General features: G+C 42.8%; 1 protein-coding gene across 2 annotated transcripts in view; it reads right to left on the bottom strand.

Annotated features, from left to right (window-relative positions):
* The window catches only part of SLC24A3 (solute carrier family 24 member 3), a 498,892-nt gene that overhangs the window by 132,049 nt on the left and 341,327 nt on the right, over nt 1-25,516 (bottom strand). The window lies entirely within an intron of this gene.

Genomic DNA, 25,516 nt, shown 5'->3' on the forward strand with positions numbered 1-25,516 from the left:
AGGAAGCGGGAAGTCCTGACTGCTCCTGGAGGCCATATTGAGGGAAATTGGACATGAGATGAAGTTGACCCTGAGTAACTTAATGCCATCACCAAGCCATTGAGCACATGGTGCTGGAGCATGCCTGCCTCTGGACTTTGTAACAGGGCATTCAGGCCAGTCTGATTTGGAGTTTTCCTGTTACTTGCAGCCCAAAGCATCAAATGGGTACAATGGGTCATCCTTCAAGTTCCAGTATCCTCAGCAGTGACACCACTTTCATGTTTTCATCTCTCAACATCTTTTCCTTTTGAGCATTGCTCCACCAGACAGACCTTCAGTCACACATTCCCAACCTCCCTCAGCACAGGGTGCAGGCACATGACCCAGGCTAGCTGCCCGGATACTCCATTCTCTGTCACACAGTGGTGGGTGGGCAAAAGGTCTGCAAGGGGCCAAGGAGGGATTGACAGAGAAGCTGGGAGAGAGGGGCTCTCTCTTTATGAGATATAAACACCACCCAAGTCTGGATCTGTCCAAGAATGCAGCTCACATAGTAAGAAGACCATCGAAGAGATGGGACAGACAGACAGACACACACACACACACACAGATACATATATACAGACACACACATTTACACAGATAGACACACACATTCACACAGGTGCTCAGTGACACCACATGAACTCTGGACCCAGCTCAGTCTGAAGACAAAGTCGACTTTCCAATTTCATGAGCCAATAAAATGCCTTTTACACTTAAGATGACTTAAGCGGAGTTTCTGTCACTCACAGCTGTCCTTCATGAAGGCTTCTGTAGCAACCCAAGCATGAAATGATCTCTCTGGCCTCTGACTCTTGGTTGTTGCACTAATTTAGCCACCCCTCCCCTACTTTATGAACTTGTTTTCCTTTTCACACTTATGTGCTTGGGCTCTCTGACCAGACTGTAAAATTCTAAAATGCATCTTACCACTTGATTCTGTGGAAATACCAGATGAGTGCACAAAAACATATGCAGTGGGGATATTCTCTCCAAAATGCTCACTATAATAAATTATAAAGCCTAACAAAATATACAATAGGGGATTGGTTATATAAACTGTGGTTCTTCATTCAATGAAATCCTGCTAAAAGAGGTTATTTAAGTCCACAGTTAAGAACAAGAAAAGGAATTTACAATACATTACTAAATGAAAAATATTATAAAACAGTGAGTACAATCTCTTTTTGAGTATTATCTATTGTATAAGCACACACACACACACACACTCACATAAGTATATTTGCATGTAAGAGTTTGTAAGGCCATAAATCAAAATAGCTTCTCCCTCTGTTGGTGTGACTCTGTTTTTATAATCCCTATCCATATTTTCTGTTTGTCCACCTTGAATTTATATTTCTTGTGTGAATTTTGTAGGTGGTGGAGACTTTAGAACAAGGATTCTGTCTTACATGTTTCTAATCTCCAAGGAGCCTGGGATGTCTGGCATGCAGAGAAGCCTTAAAAATAACTTTTATTGATTGGTCTATTCATAATCTGTACAAAATTAGTTGTCTGTGGACTTTTGGGGGAAGAAAATGTCACTTTAAAAAAATTAATGCTATATTTACAGCTTGTGGATGAGTGAGAATATACATTCCCAAATTGCAATGGACTCAACCCCCCTTTTCCTGTATGATTTGGCTGATCCAATGATATGCGGGCTTTATCATTATCTTGAAAGGATAGACAGATGCAGTAATTGGAATACAGAATTGCACATTTGTGAATTAAGCAAGATCTAAATAAGCTGTCTATAGCTGTCATACTCAACTCACTGAAATAGCCAAGTCTGTAAATCATCTCTTTAAGACTATGTTCCAATATCATGTATTGATCCTGTTGTGAAGCAAGAAGCTCCATCTAACAACACAAATCAACACCTGGATTGGGTTGAGACATGAAGAGGTCTTCCAGGCTCTCCGTGCTTTCAAGGGTGATGACTATCACATTAATTCCCCTGCACAGGGGAGTGTGAGATGGGGATGCCCACCCTCGATCAGATGCCCCTCTGGACACCTGAAGGGGCCTGCCAGGCAATGGGGCTCCTCTCCAGCCATACAGTACCTCCCAGCCTGCCACTTTGCTTGCAAGAAACTCTGCTCTAATTCCTGCCATGTTACCACTGGAAGTCAGGTTCCCACTGGAAAAACAAATAAAATAGAACAAAGTATTGATAGGGGGAGGTGCTGTGCAGGTAGGGGGGTAGGAAGGATATGAAAATCAGTACCTTCCACTCAATTTTGTTGTGAACCTAAAAATGCTCTAAAAAAGGGTTTACTACTACTACTACTAAGAAATAAACTAAAAAAACAAAAACAAAAAAACAACAGAACAAAGGAACCAAACAAACATACAAAGTCAACCTTGAAGATACAACCTTGAAGAACCTTCTTCAACCTTGAAGAAAGCCTGATGATATTGATAGCACCATCAATACAACTGGCCTGAATATTTTAGAGTGAGGCACTTTTGCATTAAGTTGGCCATTCCTTTATTTCCAAAGGATGTAATAATACGGTGATAATGACTAATAGCAATATTATTAACATTTGCTTCTATTTGTTGGGTCAGGAATGGCAGGCACATTCCAGGTACTTTATGAGGGCTGTCCATGTAATTTCTCTAATTCCTGGGGGAGGCAGGGAGTTACTGGCCCCATTTCCCAGATACCTCCGAGAGTACGGTAGCTTGTCCAAGGACACATGGACGGCAAATGGCAGGCCTTGGATGTGACCCCAGGACTCTCCAAGTCTCACCGAGGCCAGCTGCCTCCCCCAACAGAGGCCATTCCTGAACTGCTGTCCAATCGACACCTTCTATTTTCAGCTGGCCTACGAGTAACCTGACCTCTCCAACTACACAAAGGGAGGGATGGTTTTGGAATCCCAGCCATCCACTTCTGGGGGCTGGTGGTCGGAATCACTGATGCTCTTTCTTATTTGTTTTTATTTTATAAGCTTAATTTTGATTACATTCTCACATACAAATATACCATTTACATAAATGTGCCAATGTGATCAGCACAAACAGGAGTAAACCTTAGTTACCTCTTTATTTGTAGCAGCTTCCTGTTTTCCTCTATAAATAAATGGACTATCCACCCTGCTGCAATTAACATCTTTAAACATACATCCTTTTGCATTTCTAGGATAAACTTCCAAATGCTGGAACTGTTGGGTGATGTTCTTTTTTAATATTATAATTTTTACAAGGTATGCTAAAAAATACAAAACAGACTTAAACCCTCAAAAATGTTTGAGGTGAGCCAATACCCCAGGGCGACAGATGTGTGGCCGCGCCCCCTGGAATCTGAGCCTGTGGGTTGGCTACCGCCAGAACAAGCATGTGTGGGATGCTTTCCAGAAATGATGAGTGGGGGGTGTGTGCAGAGGAGAGGAGAGGAGGGGTCCATTTCAGCTTCAACTCCAAGCTCATGATCACAGGGTTCCTCACTTCCCTGAGGACTCATCTGGGCCCTTGCTGTGGGCATCTGTACTTTGGCACTGACTACGTGCTGCCTGGACCGTAAGCCCTGTTTTAAGTTCATGTACCTGGCTTCTCTTCTCTTGAAGAGGGCAGCAGCTGTGCTCTTCCCACATTCATACCCCGTCTTAGGGCAGGCTTGCACAGAATGAGGGCCCTGTTTATATGAAATGAATGCGTCCAAGCAGGGCTGTGCCCACAGAATATGGTGTCACCTTTGGAAGCCAACAAGGGAAATGCCTGTGGAGCATTGACTAGCACAGCAGCTGCAGAAGGAGGTAGCCTGGAGCCTCGGAGGAAGCCCAGGATGGGGTCAAGGACCTCACATCAAATCCCCCATTGTGACCTTGAGTGACTGTCCTTGGCCTCCCTTAGCCTTCAACGCAAGACCAAACACACCATGCTCTCAAGTTAGCGTATGAGGCTACCATGGGGAGTACATGGAAACGGAAGAGCAAAAGGGCTTGGGTGTGGCCAGGCACCTCACACAGCAACATGTGCTGTGAGGATGTGCCCCAGCTAGCCTGTTGGAGGACAAGAGACGCACAGAGCAGAGCCAAGTTGCCCTGGTCCCAGCTGAGGCTGCCAGAGATCAGTTGACAAGCAGCTAACCCCCAGATGTGGGTCAACTGATCCCCAAAGTTCAGCCGAACCCCAAAGACCCACAAGCTAAATAAATGTTTACTGTTGTATGTCACTGAGGTTTTGAGCCCATTTGTTATATGGCATTATTATGGCAACAGGCAACAGATACAGCCAAGATGATACAGCCACAGTGAAAACAATAATGAGAAGTACCTTCCAAGTTCTGACTGACAATATCCTCAGCTTTTCTAGTCTCCCTGGAACTAGCCATGATCATATGATTGGGCCAATGAGAATAAGGGACAGATGGAACTAAAGTGACCCTTTTTTTCTAGCTTTGCACTCAAACGTAATGTCTGGAGTGGCAGCAGCCATCATATGACCATGAGACAACAAGCAAGAGATACACACCAACATGCAAAGGATGGTGGAGCCCTAAGGATGCCATTCACCAGCTGCTCTAATGCCAGAAACCATCTCCATCTGTACTTCTTCTTATGTGAGAAAATGAAAAATGAACCCCCATTTGCCTCAATGCCCATTAGTCAGGTTTCCACACTTGCAGTCGTGTGCCTCTCTATCTGATTCTTTTTTTTTAAAGATTTTATTTATTTATTTATTTATTTATTTATTTATTTATTTATTTATTTATTTGAGAGAGAGCACAAGTGGTCGGGGTGGGCGGGAGCAGAGGGAGACGAACAAGCAAACTCCATGCTGAGAGCAGAGCCTGACACAGGGCTCGATCTCACGACCCTGAGATCATGACCTGAGCCGAAATCAAGAGGTGGACGCTTAACCTACTGAGCCATCCAGCCGCCCCTCCCTATCTGATTCTGGACATAGAGGGTTCATTCTGCTGGGCAAAGCTAGTGAAGGGAGGCCAGAGAAGGCTTCACAGAGGAAGTGTCACTGAACTGGGATTTTGGAAGATAAATATCATCTCATTAGGTGGTTCCAAAGGTTGATTGGGACTAATAGAACTGGAGCAACGTTGGCCATAGTGGTTAAACTGGAAAGCACCTAAAGTAACAGGAAATTATCACGGCCTGTGGCTTAATGGAGGTGAACAGGCTCTAGCTGAAATGTCAATATACATAAGGGCTTCTGAATTGTGAGGGCAAATGTCTCTGAACGGTGCGACATTAACCCCGCTGTTTTATGTGGAATCTATAGTCAGCGGTTTTCACAGACAATTTCCTTTTACTACATCATCTGTACTCATGTCACTCTGTCTTTAATTTCAGTGAAGGTGGTGCTGGACTAGCAATTCCTAGGGAAGATCTATATAACTCTGGCCTTTGTAGAAATTGTTCTAAATCTCCTAGGGAAGATGGTCTGAATACTAAACAAAAAAAAGATTTCCTTTTCCCTTCTTTGTCTTTTTCATAGTTTCAAGTGATAATATATGATTAAACTTGGCGGGGGAGGAATGGTATTTCTTTTAAAATCATTTCTCCTCATTACAGGCTTGGTCTCTAATGGCCCCATGATGCCTTGGTGGGACTGATGTACATGCTCACTTTTGGGTTCTGTTACCACCACAGACAACAGTCTCCTGCACTCACCCTCTCTGGGGACTAGAGAGAGAAACTCTGAGCTTCACAGCCAGACTAGGGTTCTGCATGAACCCTATGATGATTTGGGGGAGGGGAGTTGCAGTTGCAGGGAAGAGGAACGTAGCAGATGACTATGTGGGCCCCTTGGTCCTACCATATTCTTCAGGCTTTTTTAATTTAGAGAATCTTTTGAACGTCAGAATCTGCCTCAATTTGTTTGAAGACTTTTTTAAAAAGATTTTATTTATTTATTTGAGAGAGAGAGAGAGAGAGACAGAGACAGTGACAGAGATAGTGAGAGAGAGCACAGGTGGGGAGGAGAGGGAGAAGCAGGTTCCCCGCCGAGCAGGGAGCCTGATGCAGGGCTGGATCCCAGGACCCTGGGATCAAGACCTGAGCCGAAGGCAGACACTTAACTGACTGAGCCACCCAGGCGCCCCTGAAGACTTTTGATTTAACCTTACACAAAGCAGTCAAGAAGTGCTAGGGTATAACTGCCCCCTGGGAGCCCTCCCACCCTGACCAATGGAAGTTGGTGTATCAGTACCCTGGCTCCCTTGCCCTCTGGGTGGAATAACCGGCGCTGTCTCCCTGGGTTCCCCAGATGACTAAGCTTCAGGTGTCCACACTGTTGCAAACTTGACTACCCATTTTTTATTAGCAGTCCTCCCTTCTCTGCCCCGCTTCCTACTGCACTACTGATGTTTCTCTCCACCCCCAGAGAGCCACTTGCATTCCAGCCCTTGTCTCAGAGTCTGCTTCTGGGAGAGCCCAAATTAAAACAAGCGAGGGGGTTAAAGAAGATTGTGGAAAGAATGAAATGCAGCTTGCAATCAAGATGGGCTACTCTCAGAAACAACAGTTTCCCAAAAACCCAGAGGGACTAGCGTAAGGGCATGTAATTCAAAGACATCCATCTCAGATAAACACATTGCCAGCTACACAACTAGGTAAGGAGGCAGGCTGCCCTACCATGAGGTTCCCATTTTAGAAAGCCCTGGGTGACCTAGATGACTGAACGTGTGAGTGACCCTGCTTCTTCCTTCCCACGCCTTAAATTCACCAATAATGAGTAAGCCTATGAAACCCTAGGCATCCCAACCTGGACCCCAATGAAGACAGAGCCCCAGGTCTGCACTCTCTCACCATGCCCCTCACTGTGCGGCTCTGCTGTACCGTGTACCCTCCAGAACCTATAAGTAATAAATCTTAGTTTTCCAGAGTTCCCTGATGGTTGTTGCCGAGGGATGCCTTGCATTCATAAAAAGAACCACAGAGGCCAATTCAGCCACAACACTGGCTCCTGTCAGGGAGATGTCTGTGAGAGCTTGCCACAAGGAGCTGGGGCCCAGGTGCATGCCCTAGGCACTCCTAGAAGATAGCATCACTATCTGTCAGTTGAGACAAACACAAAATAGGGACTCTATCCCTTAGTCCTACCCGCATGGTTGTTTTGTCAGTTAGCACTGTGAAGGTCTTTGAAACTGAAAGGGTTTCTCTTGCAGGAACTCAAATGCTAAAGAAAATGAGTATGGTAATGTACCTGCTCCATTAGCGTAAATCCTAGAATTACGTTAGTTGAAAGGAGTTTTATGACGGCCATATAAGGCCCAGAGCTGATCAGTGTTCTTGTAGGTCACCACACTGGAGTGACTATATTGGAGCCTTGGGAATGAGACTTTTGCCATCTCGGGAGAAATATTTTGGTGGGAGAAGATCAATTGTCTCCCTGTGTGTTCTCTTCCTTCTTTCTCTTTCTCTGTCTCTTCCTTACCCCAGATGCCTCTCCCGTGGTATCCACTCCTGAGATATTGGTTCCTAAGTCCCTGAGGAAGTCATTTATTTCTTTTGGTTGTTAGCTTTTCAAAAAAGTGGGGGTGATAACTGCCACTTCTCCCCCATGTTCATTAAAGGAAAGTTCTGGGGACAGGTTTGTGTAGCTGGACTGATGCCCACGTGGGCCTTACAGGAGGCTCACACATTCTCTGTTCGCCTGCACAATGGTACAGGATGGGACACTGGATTTAATCCAGTCTCACGGGTGGGAATCAAGCTCAGTAACTTGGCTCAGGTCACACAGCTAGTAGGTGGTGAAGGCAGGATCTAAACCCAGGGGACCTGCCTCCCGAGTCCATGTTCCTAACCACCATGCCACACAGCATCTCAGGAAGAGATGTCTCTTTATTTAAGGAATTGTCCTTTAAATAAGGAATATCTACTTCTCTAACCTGTGCCGGGTCTCAAATCCCCTTCTATGGAGACCTCCTGTGAGATGGGGGCTCTTAACCAAGGGTCCCCGAACCCCCTACCCCACCAGGGAATACTTAGAACAACTTAGGAGTTTGTCTTTGTGGATGGAAACAGATTGCATCTTTGTTTTCACTAGCCTCTGAGTGGAATTCAGCATTTCCTTCCACTAAGAATATAGGCAATAAGCCCCAGTAGTATTGGCAAGACCTGGGAATATGTCCCCACTGGAAATCACAGACCTTTCATATCACATGACCAGCACTGCAGAGACCACATGCATTTGCATGACCACATATCACAACTTCAAACATAGTTATGAGATCTGACATTAGATCTTGATTTAACATATTAACAAAGGATCATGCAGGTTTCTAGATTGCTATGTACTTTAAAGTATACCAGAGTCATCTGGGAAATGCAGACAAAATGAGGGTCCCCCAGGCCCGATTCCAGAAAACCTATTTAGCAGGTCTGGGTGAGGGCCCAGGGATCTGCATTTCTAATCAGTACCAAATGGTTCTGATGCAGGTGGTCTAGGGGTTTCCTGGTCCACTTCTGCAGGCCCCCAGCGGGACCCCTTGAGAGAGTTAAGTCCAGAATAGTGGGGAGGCTTGGTGCATCTGTCAGAATCTGCGTAGGAAACAGAAGGTCGCTCAAAAGGGTTTAACCAGAGAGAACTCTTTTTTAATTGCAGAGAGTTTGGTGAAGGGCTTCCTTACAGTAGTACAGGCAGGGCTAAGGGAATGGACAGAGAAAGCAAGGCACCCAGCACCTAGCAACACAGGAAGCTGTTGCCTTGAAGTGGCCTGAAGGAGCAAGAGGAGGGAACTAGGTTGCTGCAGCCTGGTGAGTGGGGATGAGCTGCTCAGCTCATGGATTCTCACAGAGGGTGAGGAAGCAGCTGCTGCCAGAGTCTGGAAAGCCAGGAGTGAGCAGGGAAGAAATGCTCCGACCTCTCTCTCTCACCCCTCCCCAGAGGCATGGAAGCCTGGTAGATATGGTCCTTAGAGGCTGGCCTTCTGGGGTCCAGAGTGGGGCAGAGAAGAGTGGACAATGAAAGTGCCAGTGCAGAAAGAGAAGAACCACCTAGGAAAATTGGGGAGAGATGCAAAAAAGAAAGGGGAAGAATGATGGGAGAGGGGGGCCAGAAGAGAAGAAGGAGGTGGAAAGGGACATAAACAGGTTCTTAAAGCCAACCACAATTCATCCATGAAGACATCAGCCCTTCACTACTTCCTTCCCTCCACTGGGGATTTAAGAAGACTCACAATAAAAACAGATACGATAAAATAGTGGTAAACACAAATGAGTGTAAAGCATCAAAACAGAAGAAAAATAAAAATACAGGTAGGAAGTTGTGATTGGGAACAAAGAGAACACACATATAGTGCCATGCACACTGCACCCCACGGGGACACCCAGAATTCCTGGGGGTCTGGGGGGGACAGGCATGTTCTGGCTGGCTAGGTCTGAACCCCCATGGGGGCTCCCTGACACACCCTTTTTTGGGGTTATGGGCTGAACTGCTTCCTGGGGTTTGCGGGCCATTCCCATCTCTAAGTAAGCTTTTTTTTTTTTTTTTTTGCTTTTCCTCACATAAGACAGAAGAGAGCAAACCCAGTTGGGGGAGGAGAAGGGCCAACTTCTATGAGAGGGAATGGATCATTCTCTTTCTCCATCTCTCTCTATAGGTACATAATACATATTCGGTATTTTTGATTTTTTAAAATTTAATTTTAACTTTTTTATGGTGGCAAAGTATACACAATACAATGTTTACCATTTTAACCATTTGCTAGTATGCAGTTCAAAGCCATTAAATATATTCACGTTCACATTCAGATCGTTATACAACTATCACCACCACCTATTTTGAGAACTTTTTCATCCGCCCAAACTGAAACTCTGTACCCATTAAACACTAACTCCTCATTCCCCCTCCTTCCCAGGCCCCGACAACCACCATTTTACCTTCTGTCTCTATGAATTTGACTCTTATAGGTACCTCATCTAAGTGGAATCATACAGTTTTTGTCCTTTTGTGACTGGCCTATTTTACTTAAAATAATGTCCCCAAGAGTCCTCCAAGTTGTAACATGTGTCAGAATCTCTTTCCTTAAAAGCTGAATTAATATTCCACTGTATGTATATATCACATTTTGTTTATCTATTCATCCATTTATGGACATTTGGGTTACTTCCACCTTTTGGCTATTATGAACACAGGTGTACAATTATCTGTTCAAGTCCCAGCTTTCAATGTTTTTGGGTAAATACCCAGTAGAAGAATTGCTGGATCATGTGGTGATTCTATGTTTAATTTTCCAAGGAAATTTCATACCGTTGTCCACAGCAGCTGCACCATTTTACGTTCTCACCAACAGTGCACGAGGAGGGTTCCCATTTCTCCACATGCTCGTCAACACTTGCTATTTTCTGGTTTTTGTTTTATTTTGTTTTTTGACGGTTTCCATCTGAATGCGTGTGAGGTGGTGTGACCACGACACAGCTTGGAGTTTTGTGAATAAGTTCATTTGTGTCAAAAAAGTAAATAAAATCTCCCTGAAGCCCTGCTGTCAGGACAGGAGACAAGTCTGAGTGGAAGAGTAAAAACATTTCTTTGTTCCCTTGCAGCCTTTTCCCCAAGCACACCCACAAACCCCATAAAGTCCATTAATTCTTTCCAAAGGAAGAGCCTTGTTTGCAGAATCAGGAATGGTAATTTCCCTACATCTATATGGGCTTCCTTTTCAAAGTCTTACCCAGAAGAAGTCTTTGTTTAGCTTACACAAGAATAAGCACAGAGTCAGGGATGAGGGAAATAGTGACAGTGAAGGAAGGGGCAGACTCAGTGAGTGATGACGAGTTTGGGGACCTTGGTATTGTCACCGGCTGTCGCCTGGCACCATGGCCTCAACTGCCCACAGGGGCCCACAAAGTGAAGGAATCAGAAAAGTGGATGAGGTGGGGTCTGTGGCTTGCTGGACAGTAGAGGTCCATCTCAGGTGGGCAGCCTGTGCTATGCCATGCCCTGGCCAACACTGCATGAGAATATGTGCTCAGTGTGGCCAGAGCTTCTGATTTTCCAAGAGAGAAGCTGCAAATTTGGACTTTAAGTAAAATCTCCTCATTCTGAGTAATGGAAACTAATGTAGCCACTCTGGCTTCACCCCCGACTCTCTCCTTTGCTGATTCTGTTCCAAGCACATTGGCTTCCTGGCTGTTGCATGAATAAGCCTGGGCAGTTGTACCTCAGGGCCCTTGTACTGGCAGCCCATTCTCTCCCCAGCCATCCACATGACTCCTTCCCTTACTTCCTTCACTTTTGCTCAAGTATCACCCTCTTTGAACCTACCCTCACCCTGCAGCATGTCTCTCCTGCACCTCCCCTCCTCACTGTCTGTGCTCCACTATTTCTTTTTCCACCATATGGATTCGCTTCTAGCATAATAAACAATTTACTTATTATGTTTATTTTCCTGTCTGCCTCCTTCCTTAGAATATAAGCTCCATGAGGACAGAGGGCTCTGCCTGTCTCAGCCTCTGATGTATTCCAAGTGCCTAGAATAGGGCTGGCACATAGTACATGCTTACTAAGTACTGAATGAATGAATGATTGAATTCAACAATTGTAAAGCACTGAGACAACCAAATGAAACCTGTCAATAGTCAGAATGGTGATCTCAAGTCAGGTCCAACTGCCCATTCCTTTGATCAGCAAAATAAGGCCCTGGGCAGTTAAATAACTTTTCTGCAGTCATTCCAACTGGCTTGTTCTGAAACTCCTATCCCTGGACCGTTGGGCCGGGGCTCTTCCCACAGCTTCATGCTCTATCTCAAAGTTCCCAAAAGGGCTCAGATGAGGACCTATGACTACTGTCCCCTAGGACTTTCCTCATGTGGAAATCCAAAATAACAGGCACCATCTTTCCACCTCCTTTCCAGTTTATTCCAGGAGATAGGCACTAACTACCTGGTGGCTGAAAGACTGAACCCATGTGTGAACTTCAAGAGCCCCACACCCAGGCGTCCCACACCTCAAGCCTAGAGTCTATGCTGATGAAAGCATCAACAACATCTGGTTGGCACCCAGGACAGAGGTTTGGGACAGTTTTGTTCACTTCTATATCCCCTGGCTTACCTCAGTGCCTGACACTGTTTCTGGAATGTTTCTTGAATGAATGCCTGAATGAATGAGCTCTTTCTATGGGCCAGGCCCTAGGCTCTGCCACCCCAGAGAATACAAATTACCAGGCACTTGCCACTCAGTGAACCCTGGTGAAGCAGCTCCAGCAGCCCAGATCTTAGAAGGTCACAGGGGTGATCCATGAGAAGCACAGCATCCAAAAGCCACAAACTAGTATGTAGGACTCAGGTTGATCTGATGGAGCACCAACATGTCTGCTAAATATGTAAGCAGAGCATTTGGTATTAAAGCTAAACACGAGCTATTCACGAGATTCTACATGAGCTTAGAGGAAGGACAACTAACCCACATTTTAGATAGTGAGCGGAAGGATATGGCAAGACTCTTGGGAGGAGTAGACGGTTACATTATGTCTGAGAAGCCAAGCAAAGAAGTGGCTAGGTAAGGGGAAAAACAGCATGAATAAAAGGATGGTATCATAAATTAACATGGTTTGTACTGAAAAGGACAAATTATGCACTATTGCTGGAGTATAGATTGTGGGCAAGAAAGCGGACAGATGAGGCTGCAGAAATAGGCAAAGGTCAGTTTGGGGAGGCTCTTATATTCTGGGCTGATATTTGGATGCATAAATGCAGACTGTCTGCCTTGAACAGGAAATACTTGTTGACTCCAGTAGGTGAATGCTATAGTGATAAAAGTGGTTTTGGTGGTGGTGATTATGGTTGTAATGGTGATGGTGGTATTAGTGATTGTGATGGTAATATTGGTGGTTAGGGTGGTGGTGATAGTGATAGTAATGATGATAATGATGACAATGAGGGTGATGGTGATAGAGATAGTGATTTGATGATGTGACGATGATGGCTGGTGCTGGCGGTGTAGGTGCTGATGGTGATGGTGATGGTGGTGATGATGATGTAATGATGATGATGACAGTGATCGTGGTGGTGATGGTGATGAAGATGAATGATGGTGATGGTGATGGTAATGGTGATGGTGATGATGATGAAGGATGGTGATGGTAATGATGACAGTGATGATGATAATAATGATGAAGATGAGGATGGTGATGGTAACTATGATGAAGATGGTAATGATGATGTAATGATGATGCTGATGACAGTGATGGTGGTAGTGATGGTGATGATGATGGTGATGGTGATACTGATGGTGATAATCATTTCACCATGTGGTGACACTGATGACAGCAGTGGTGATAGAGTGACTGTGATATGATGACAGAGACAATGATGATGATGATGGTGATAAGTATGATTGCTGACATTTATTGAGTATTGAACATGGGCCTAGAATTACTTTAAAGCTTAATCTCTCAACTACACCATGAAATAGAAACTACTGTCATCCCTACCATTTGGACAAGAAAACTGAGGCAGAGAAAATATAAGCCCAAGATCACAGAGCCAGTCCATGACTGAAACTGGACTTCAACCCCATTTGTATGACTCCAATCCAAGCCAGAGTTCATGGCTCTAACTCCAATTGCTTTTAGCAGCAAGAGAAGAGGAGTGGTCTGGAGGCTCAGAATGCCCACTGTCTTGAAGATTTCTTGAGATCTTTTTCTTCCCTTTCTTCCTCTCTCATTTCTCAGTGACATCCCCACCTCATCCTTCCCCATTAAACCCTGGTGGCACACTCTGTGGGAGTTCTCAAAATCTCATGCACAGACTGGTTGACAGCTGGCTTGTCTCCCAACAGTGGCCTCTTCCTCTTCAGGCTTGTTTGAGAAAATGAGGACAATGACTTCTCCCCTAGAAATATACTGCAAATATTAGAGAATTTAACTTTTCTGGAGGACTTTGGAATTTCAAAATTTCCCCAACTCTCTGCAAGATGGTGGAACTCTTCACTTCAAGGTTGGTGTGGTGAGAAACCTGCTTCTTGCCTCAAAGTTTTTATTAGTAACCTGAGCCAAGCCTTTCTGAGGAAAACCACAATAGGGTAGGGATTTTCATGCCAGAGTTAGAGATAAGCTTATTGCACAACACTGTGCCTTTGAAAGACACCAGGCTGGTTAAAGTTAGCAAGATATTTGCATTCTTGCCTTTGTCATCTTCTTGTTATTCTCTCCCCAAATAGTCTTGGGAGCTGGTGGGGACCACAACTGCCAGATAACATCAAACAGTGGAACTGCAAGCCAATCATGGGTGAGCAAGCAGCACTTCCAAACACAGAATTGGCTGGAGACACAGGCCATCCAAGCAGGCTCATAATCTGGCGCCTCTTCAAACCCATGTTCTTTAAATATTTATTCAATATTTATTTAGTGGAGAAGGGAGGGGAAAACTAAATCTTCTATTAATAAAAAATATATATATTTTATATATATAACTATTATATATATAAAATATATATATAAATGAAGCCCCTTACTAATTCATTTCCACTGGTGTAAGCAGAGCCAATGTTCTGAAAAATATCCTGAAAAATCTTCCCCCATTTTTCTGTAATTGTTATCTCTTTCAAGTTTCTTTTGTAGCAAGAACTACTCTAAAGTAGGCAACTTCTTGTTGGTGAATTCAAAATTTCAGTGTTTAATATTTAGATAATGAAACACATTTTTATTTAATGTTGGTAGATACTATGCTCTGTGCAAATTTAAAATTTCAGTTGGTGGGATGTTATGAGCACTTACAGAGTACATGTAATCGAAAGAGGACAGTAGTAGCAAAAGGCAGAAACATCCTTTTTATTCCACTTTAGGCAGCTGTTTGCTTCAGGTGGAGGGGATTAATCTATTTGTCTTTAGTTGTGTCATGTGGAAGCTGGAGTTAAGTGGCACCATCTTTCCCATTTATTATAGTGATGTTTTAGTGCTCTTAGTAGATTGGCACTCCTGAGAAGGTGCCCAGATGGCCACCCTGCAATCTGGCTTTGGGCACCCAACTGAAAGCCATGGCAGCATTCCCAGGTTGGGACCACTTCCTTAACTGTGTCTTTACTGTGTCCTATTATCAGAACTGACCCAGTATCACAGGATATGCTCCTGGAACAGAAGGCAATTTCCCATTAGTGGTGAAGGGCTATACTGGGTCATCTAGTGTCCCCAGCCTGATCCTGCTTGTGAATGGTATGAAGGGCTAATGGCTGGATGCCTACGGGTAGGGGCTCAGTCTGGGACTGTGTGTATAAATGAACAAAGCCAATAGGCTTGTGGGGGGCTTAAACTCTGACCTTCATTTTATTACTTAAGATCTAGTGCAGCTAACAAAGCCAGACCAAAGCTTCATATTACAGTATTTCCAACTTCATACTTCAATGACAACCCATTAAAATAATTACCAAATGATTACAAGAGACTTTTAACTAGGAGGTTCAAAATCTCTCTTGCCAGACAATTAGCTTAGCTGGGCACAAGGGCTCCTTCCCCATGGTTGACATAGGCTGGCTTGAGGTTCAGGGGGTATTCCAGGGAATCCTGTGTACCTGGACAACAGTGCAAATGACTGCCAGTCTTGAGATGTCCTTCTTGCATTCTGTTCACCTGGTGTGTCCTTAGAAGGCAATCAGGGTTCAAGACAAAGATGCTCCCAGATTATCCCACTAAAAATCCTCTCTGTTGTTGGAGGAACAATGTCACTGATAACGAGAAGGACTGATTCTTGCTGTGGTGTGTAGATGCTGACACCAACTTTATGAGCTGTGTGTGGCTTCAAGGCAGAGAGCTAAAATTTAATCATGTTTTCATTTGCCTCTCTCAGGACTCAGAAAAAGTAAGAAGCAGAGTTGCAACTAAGAGTCCCAGAGATTATCTAATGGCATGGAGGGAGAGCACACTGAAACACAGGAGAGATACGTTCTGTTGAGGTGATAAAGGGATGGAAGAATACTAGTCATCTTTGAGTTTCTGCAGTTCTCTTCTGCAACTTACAAAACAGGATTGGGAGAAATCTGCCAGCCACTAACTCCTGCTCTCCCCTAATGTAAATAAGTTGGTGGATGCTATGAATAACCATGGTTACAAAGCAAAATTGGATAGCCTGGTTCCATATCTGAGTTGTGTGACCTGAAGTGAGTATTTTAAACCTCATTAAGACTTCAATTTTCCTTGTGTAAAGTGGAGAAAAATAATGGTATCTATCTCATACAGTTGTCTTGAAACTAGATAATTCATGCAAAATTCTTAGCATCATGGCTGGAATGTTGCAAGCATTCAATAAATGCTGAATAATATTATTGTTGCCAGAGGTCATTATTATTTCAATCAACTTGTTAGAAAAGTGGGACCAATTGAACTGAAATGGAATCATGGAATCACAAGAAAAGATTAGAAGGCTTCTTCCTCTTTGACTGCATCTGTGGTGGCCACTTCAGCATGGAAGCAGGCACACAGAAATGATTTGCTGCACAGCCTGGCTTCCTTTTCTTCTCCTGTCTCATAAGAGCTGTTGCCCACCCGAAGAAACCCAACCCAAGTTTCACATTCCAACAAACACATGATTTAGGATTCCCCACTGGTCAAGGGGGACGGCCAATGCTATGGTAAAATCCAACCCACCCCTGGAACCAATGTTAATTACAATTGAAAAGCAGATGGTGCCTCGATCTAGGCCCATCTGTTCCCCGTCTGTGGGAAGTTTCCCCAGCGGAGAAGACAGAGCCATAGCCAACTTCTTTTTGCCCCAAGAAAGACTGGACTTTCGCATTTCAGAAAACATCTTATATTTGTCATGATAAGACTTTCTCTGATCTACATAACCACAGAAACATTAAGTCAGACATCCAACAAGGGAAGATCAGAGGGATGACCTTGGGCATGTAGACAGCTGCTCAAGCTCAAGATGTCACCACAAGTGAGACAATCTGGAGAAAAGAAAGTATTTGAATATGACTTGTTTACTGGTTTGTAAGACAAGGCTTCCTCTCAGACATACAGAAATCCAATTATTAAGTGGCCTGGATGAGGAAATTATTTGATTAGATTCCATTACTCATATTTACCTTACCCATGTTTTTAAGAATGGACAAGGAAGTGATTTCCCCTCTCCATTTCTAAACAGAACATACCAGTTGAACAGAAGAAGTGACCTTGTGGCTCCTATAGGGAACGGCAATGTCACTTGGTCTGGTCTGGTGGTGACTTTAAATTCACTGATATGAGCCAATAAAGAAAGCATTACCTAAGTTCGCACTGGGCAGGGAATTGTGCCTTTGACTGTGGACCTAATGGGAGGTGCTGTTCACTACTAGTAATTCAGTGTTTAGAAAAAGTATGTGGTACGTGGAGTGGACACTGGTGCTTCTTCCAGTCTCACTTCTGACAGTGAGCAACTTAAGACACACTGGCAGCTTCCTACCCAGAGCAGCTTCCCACCTCACCTGTGGCTCCCTGCTTTTCTGTCTGAGGAAGCCACCAGTGCTAGATAACTTTCCTTAGCAATGAGCAGAGAAGCCTGAAAGTGCCCAGGTTTTAACAACTCAGTGACCATCATCAACAAAAGAGAGACAGAAGAAGGAATCTGTGAATCAGTACCCAGCCTGCTCAGTCCTGGCTGGGACAATTCTGAGTCAGAGTCTACACCATTTCTCTGAGAGTCCTCACTGGGATAGAGCCCCAGTTGTTCACAGTGGTAACCAGCTTTTTAATGCCCCTGTTGACTCCCCTCCTTTCCCTGTCTTGCTCACCCCACTCCCTCACTTCTGCATCCTGAGCATCACCTCAAATAAACTGCCTGCACCTGGTGGGGTGCTGGAACAGGCTTGTATCAGCTCACAAGGGCCAATGATTAAATTTTCAGGAAATCTGCATATCTGTTGATGTACTGATAGCTTAAAATTGGTTATGGTGTAGGTATTTACACCATGGATATTGGCAAATGTTACAAATCAGGCTTCTCCCCACCCCCAGGGGACAAGTTGTTAAATATTGACCAGCACACACTGTCTTCACCCTAGATTTGTCTCAGGGTTTGTTTGGGGAGCACCCAAACAAGAATATGAGTAGAAAGTGCCTCACAGAAGCCAACACATGAGCATTTATGGTAACAAAAGAATCAAATTTGCCATCATGATTACATGTATCCCTTCACTGTCCAAAGGATTAATGATTCTTAGTGTGCTTAATGAGTGGAGAAGAATTTGTTTCTAAATTTACAATTAAGAGAGTAGGTGGAACACTACATTAAAAACTAATGATGTAATGTATGGTGACTAACATAATGTAATAAAAAAACTAATGATGTAATGTATGGTGATTGACATAACATAATAAAATAAAAAAAAGAGAGTAGGTAGAAAAACTGAACAAAAAATGCGAGGAGCTATTGCTTCTTGAAACTTATTTTGGACTAAAATACAGAAGAAAATCTTTGTGAGGTTGGGTTACATATAGGTTTATCAGATAGAATATAAAAAGAAAAACTGAGACAGAAAATATATTGATAAAATGGAACACATCAAAAACAAAACTTTGCTCTTCAAGAGACACTGTTAATTCTCTCTGTCAAATAAATAAATAAAATCTTTAAAATAAATAAACAAATAAAAGATTAAAAAAAAAAGAGAGACACTGTTAATAAAATGAAAAGGCAGGCCACAGACTGGGAGGAAAAAAACTGCAAAATATACATCTTACAAAGTACTTGTATTTCACACATATAAAGAACACAACTCAAAAACAAGAAGGTAAACAATTAAAATCAGCAAAATAGGGGGGGTGGAGCAAGATGGAGGAGGAGTAGGAGACCTAAATTTCATCTGGTTGCAGGAATTCAGCTGGATAGGGATCAAACCATTCTGAACACCTACAAACTCAACAGGAGATCGAAGAAAAGAATAGCAGCAACTCTGAACAGAAAAGCGACCAATTTCTAGAAGGTAAGACGTGTGGAGAAGTGAATCTGAGGTGATATTCGGGAGGATAGACAGTGGGGGAGGGGGCCTCTGTTGGCCACTACTGACAAGTGATAGAGCAGTGCAGCACAAAATCGGAACTTGTAGAAGTCTGCTCCGCTGAGGAACGTCGCTCCAGTGGCTAAGCGGGGGGTGGAACCCTCGCTGGAACAGTGTGGTCTCAGGACCCTCAGGGTCACAGGAAGACCAGGGGTGCCTGAGTGCGGCAGAGCTTCCAGGTATTAGAGCGGGGAAGCCGGCTGCAGAGACGGAGCCAAGGCGCAGGCTCTCAGCTCTGGGTTGCCATAAACTGTGATCTGCGGCACAGTCAGGCCACTGCTCTTCCAGCAGGGATCCAACAAGCGGCAGATCCGGGGAGACTCCCCTTTCTCCCCCTGGGAGAAGCGGCGCAGGAGCGCACTGTAGGGATCTGCTGGGTTTGGAGACTCCACATGGGGTCGGGTGCCAGAGATAGAAACACTTTGTCACAGGCCGGGCGAGCATGAAGTGCGGCCGGAGACCAGGGAGACGGGAGTGATTGACTGCTTTTCTCTGGGGCCGCACTGAGGGGTGAGGCCCGGAGTTCTTGGCCTCTCCGGACAGAGATTGGGAGGCCTCCATTTTCACTCTCATCTTCCAAAGCTGTACGGAAAGCTTGCAGGGAACAAAAGCTCCCAAGAGCAAACCTGAGCAGATTACTTAGCCCAGCCCCTGGCAAGGGCGGGGCAATTCCGCCTCAGGCAAAGACATTTGGGAACCACGGCAACAGGCCCCTCCCCCAGAAGATCAGCAAGAACAGCCAGCCTAGGTCAAGTTTACTGATCAATGAGAACGGCAGAAGTCCAGCACTAGGGGAATACTGCACCTAGAATTGATGGCTTTTTCCCCCAATTCTTTAGTCTTTCAAAGTTAATTTTTTAAAATTTTCTTTGTTTTCTTTTTCTTTTTTGAATTTTTCTTTTTCACTTTTTCAACCAACATCTTATCAATCCCTTTTTTAAAAAATCTTTTTTATTTTTCATTTTTAGAGTCATATTCCATCCCTTCATAGTAGTTAACCTTATTTTTGGTATCTATATAAGTTGTTCTCTCTTTAAAATTTTGAGATACAGTTTCTTCTAACAGACCAAAATATACCCTAAATTTCTAGTGTATGGCTTTGTTCTAGTCTCCTGCCTGATCACATTCTCTCCATTTTTTTTAATTCCTCTTCTTTCTTTTTTCAACCAACTTCTTTTCTTATTAACTCCTTTTATAAAAATCTCATAATTTTCATCTTTATAGTCATATTCCATCCCTTCATCATATTTACCCTTATTTTTATACATATATAAGTTTTTCTTTCTTTAAAACTTTGGGAGGCACTTTCTCCTAACAGACCAAAATATGCCCCAGATCTAGTGTGTGGCACTGATCTACACACCAGCCTGATCATATTTGATCATATTCTTTTTTTTAATCTTTTTTTTTCTTTTTTCTGTCTTTCCCTTTCTTTTTCCTCAGTTTCAGGACTCTTCTGATTTGTTAAGTGTATATTTTTCTGGGGTCGTTGTTATCCTGTTAGCATTTTGTTCTCTCATTCATCTACTGTCCTCTGGACAAAATGACAGATGGAAAAAATCACCTCAAAAAAAAGAACAAGAAGCAGTACTGACTGCCAGGGACCTAATCAATATGGACATTAGTAAGATGTTGGAACTAGAGTTCAGAATGACGATTTTGAAGATACTAGCTGGGCTTGAAAAAAGCATGGACGATATTAGAGAAACCCTTTCTGGAGAAATAAAAGAACTAAAATCTAACTAAGTCAAAATCAAAAAGGCTATTAATGAGGTGCCATCAAAAATGGAGGCTCTAACTGCTAGGATAAATGAGGCAGAAGAGAGAATCAGTGAATTAGAAGACCAAATGATGGAAAATAAAGAAGGTGAGAAAAAGAGAGATAAACAACTACTGGATCACAAAGGCAGAATTTGAGAGATACGTGATACCATAAGATGAAACAATATTAGAATGACTGAGATCCCAGAAGAAGAAGAAAGAGAGAGAGGGGCAGAAGGTATATTGGAGCAAATTATAGCAGAGAACATCCCTAATTTGGGGAAAGAAACAGGCATCAAAATCCAGGAGGCACAGAGAACCCCCCTCAAAATCAATAAAAATAGATCAACACCCCGACATCTAAGAGTAAAACTTATGAGTCTAAGAGACAAAGAGAAAATCCTGAAAGCAGCTCGGGACAAGAGATCTGTAACCTACAATGGTAGAAACATTAGATTGGCAACACACCTATCCACAGAGACCTGGCAGGCCAGAAAGGACTGACATGATATATTCAGAGCACTAAATGAGAAAAATATGCAGCCAAGAATACTATATCCAGCTAGGCTGTCATTGAAAATAGGAGAGATCAAAAGCTTCCATGACAAACAAAAACTAAAGGAACTTGCAAACACGAAACCAGCCCTATAAGAAATATTGAAAGGGGTCCTCTAAGCAAAGAGAGACCCTAAAAGCAACATAGACCAGAAAGGAACACAGACAATATATAGTAACAGTCACCTTACAGGCAATATAATGACACTAAATTCATACCTTTCAATATTTAACCTGAATGTAAATGGGCTAAATGCCCCAATCAAAAGACACAGGGCATCAGATTGGATAAAAAAACAAGACCCATCAATATGCTCTCTTCAAGAGACTCATTTTAGAACCAAAGACACACCCATATGAAAGTGAGGGGGTGGAAAACAACTTACCATTCTAATAGACACCAAGAGAAAGCTGGGGTGGCAATCCTTATATCAGACAAATTAGATTTTAAACCAAAGACTGTAATAAGAGATGAGGAAGGACACTATATCCTACTTAAAGGGTCTATCCAACAAGAAGACCTAACAATTGTAAATATCTATGCCCCTAACATGGGAGCAGCCAATTATATAAGCCAATTAATAACAAAAGCAAAGAAACACATTGACAACAATACAGTAATAGTAGGGGACTTTAACACCCCCCTCACTGAAATGGACAGATCATCTAAGAAAAAGATCAACAAGGAAATAAAGACTTTAAATGACACTGGACCAAATGGACTTCCCAGATGTATTCAGAACATTCCATCCCAAAGCAACAGAATATACATTCTTCTTGAGTGCCCATGGAACATTCTCCAGAATAGATCACATCCTATGTCACAAATAAGGTCTCAACGGGTACCAAAAGATTGGGATAATTCCCTGCATATTTCCAGACCACAATGCTTTGAAACTAGAACTCAATCACAAGAGGAAAGTCGGAAAGAACTCAAATACCTGGAGGCTAAAGAGCATCCTACTAAAGAATGAATGGGTCAACCAGGAAATTAAAGAAGAATTAAAAAAATTCATGGAAACCAATGAAAATGAAAACATAACTGTTCAGTCTTTGGGATACAGCAAAGGCAGTCCTAAGAGGCAAGTATATAGCAATACAAGCCTTTCTCAAGAAACAAGAAAGGTCTCAAATACACAACCTATCCCTACACTAAAGGAGTTGGAGAAAGAACAGCAAATAAAGCCTAAACCCAGCAGGAGAAGAGAAATAATAAAGATCAGAGCAGAAATCAATGAAATAGAAACTAAAAGAACAGTAGAACAGATCAACGAGACTAGGAGCTGGTTCTTTGAAAGAATTAACAAGATTGATAAACCCCTGGCCAGACTTATCAAAAAGAAAAGAGAAATGACCCAAGTCAACAAAATCATGAATGAAAGAGGAGAGATCACAACCAACACCAAAGAAGTACAAACAATTATAAAAACATATTATGAGCAACTCTATGCCAGCAAATTAGATAATCTGGAAGAAATGGATGTATTCCTGGAGATGTATCAACTACCAAAACTGAACCAGGAAGAAATAGAAAACCTGAACAGACTTATAACCACTAAGTAAATTGAAGCAGTAATCAGAAATCTCCCAAAAAACAAAAGCCCAGGGCCAGATGGCTTCCCAGGGGAATTCTACCAAACATTTAAAGAAGAATTAATACCCATTCTTCTGAAACTGTTCCAAAAAATAGAAATGGAAGGAAAACTTCCAAACTCATTTTATGAGGCCACCATTACCTTGATCCCCAAACCAGACAAAGACCCCATCAAAAAGGAGAATTACAGACCAATATCCCTGATGAACATGGATGCAAAAATTCTCACCAAAATACTAGCCAATAGGATCCAACAGTACATTAAAAGGATTATTCACCATGACCAAGTGGGATTTATCCCTGGGCTGCAAGGTTGGTTCAACATCCGCAAATCAATCAATGTCATACAATAGATTAACAAAAGAAAGAACAAGAACCGTATGATCTTCTCAATAGATGCAGAAAAAGCTTTTGACAAAGTACAGCATCCTTTCTTGATCAAAACTCTTCAGAGTATAGGCATAGAGGGTACATACCTCAATATCATAAAAGCCACCTATGAAAAACCCACAGTGAATATCATTCTCAATGGGGAAAATCTGAGAGCTTTCCCCCTAAGGTCAGGAACACGGCAGGGATGTCCACTATCACCACTGCTATTCAACATAGTATTGGAAGTCCTAGCCACAGCAATCAGACAACAAAAAGAAATAAAAGGCATCCAAATTGGCAAAGAAGAAGTCAAACTCTCACTCTTTGCAGATGATATGATACTTTATGTGGAAAACCCCAAAGACTCCACCCCAAAACTGCTAGAACTCATACAGGAATTCAGTCAAGTGGCAGGATATAAAATCAATGCACAGAAATCAGTGGCATTCCTATACACCAACAACAAGACAGAAGAAAGAGAAATTAAGGAGTCAATCCCATTTACAATTGCACCCCAAACCATAAGATACCTAGGAATAAATCTAACCAAAGAGGCAAAGAATCTGTACTCAGAAAACTATAAAATACTCATGAAAGAAGTTGAGGAAGACACAAAGAAATGGAAAAACGTTCCATGCTCATGGATTGGAAGAACAAATATTGTGAAGATATCAATGCTACCTAGAGCAATCTACACATTCAGTGCAATCTCTATCAAAATGCCATCCACTTTTTTCAAAGAAATGGAACAAATAATCCTAAAATTTCTATGGAACCAGAAAAGACCCCGAATAGCCAGAGGAATGTTGAAAAAGAAAAGCAAAGCTGGCGGCATCACAATTCCGGACTTCCAGCTCTATTACAAAGCTGTCATCATCAAGACAGTATGGGTACTGGCACAAAAACAAACACATCGATCAATGGACCAGAATGTAGAGCCCAGAAATGGACCCTCAACTCTATGGTCAACTCATCTTCGACAAAGCAGGAAAGAATGTCCAATGGAAAAAAGACAGTCTCTTCAACAAATGGTGTTGTGAAAATTGGACAGCCACATGCAGAAGGATGAAACTGGACCATTTCCTTACACCACACACAAAAATAGACTCCAAATGGTTGAAAGACCTCAATGTGAGACAGGAGTCCATCCAAATCCTAAAGGAGAACACAGGCAGCAACCTCTTCGACCTCAGCCGCAGCAACTTCTTCCTAGAAACGTTGCCAAAGGCAAGGGAAGCAAGGGCAAAAATGAACTATTGGGACTTCATCAAGATAAAAACATTTGCACAGCAAAAGAAACAGTCAACAAAACCAAAAGACAACAGACTGAATGGGAGAAGATATTTGCAAATGACATATCAGATAAAGAGCTAGTATCCAAACTCTATAAAGAACTTATCAAACTCAACACCCAAAGAACAAATGATCCCATCCAATCAAGAAATGGGCAGAAGTCATGAACAGACATTTTTCCAGAGAAGACATCCAAATGGCCAACAGACACATGAAAAAGTGCTCAACATCACTCGGCATCAGGGAAATCCAAATCAAAACCTCAATGAGATACCACCTCACACCAGTCAGAATGGCTAAAATTAACAAGTCAGGAAAGGACAGATGTTGGCGGGGATGCGGAGAAAGGGGAACCCTCCTACACTGTTGGTGGGAATGCAAGCTGGTGCAGCCACTCTGGAAAAGAGTGTTGAGGTTCCTCAAAAAGTTGAAAATAGAGCTACCATACAACCCAGCAATTGCAGTACTGGGTATTTACCCCAAAGATACAAATGTAGGGATCTGAAGGGGTATGTGTACCCTGATGTTTATAGCAGCAATGTCCACAATAGCCAAACTATGGAAAGAGCCAAGATGTCCATCGACAGATGAATGGATAAAGAAGATGTGGTTTATATATACAATGGAATATTATGCAGCCATCAAAAGGAATGAAAAATTGCCATTTGCAATGACGTGAATGGAACTGGAGGGTATTATGCTGAGCGAAATAAGTCAATCAGAGAAAGACATGTATCATATGATCTCACTGATACGAGGAATTCTTTTTTTTAAATTTTTTATTCTTATGTTAATCCCCATACATTACATCATTAATTTTAGATGTACTGTTCCATGATTCATTGTTTGTGCATAACACCCAGTGCTCCATGCAGAATGTGCCCTCCTCAATACCCACCACCAGGCTAACCCATCCTCCCACCCCCCTCCCCTCTACAACCCTCAGTTTGTTTTTCAGAGTCCATCGTAATATGA

Source organism: Mirounga leonina, unplaced genomic scaffold, assembly GCF_011800145.1.
Source record: "Mirounga leonina isolate KUSES-001 unplaced genomic scaffold, KU_Mleo_1.0 Mir_150, whole genome shotgun sequence".
In the NCBI taxonomy this organism is placed as follows: Eukaryota; Metazoa; Chordata; class Mammalia; order Carnivora; family Phocidae; genus Mirounga; species Mirounga leonina.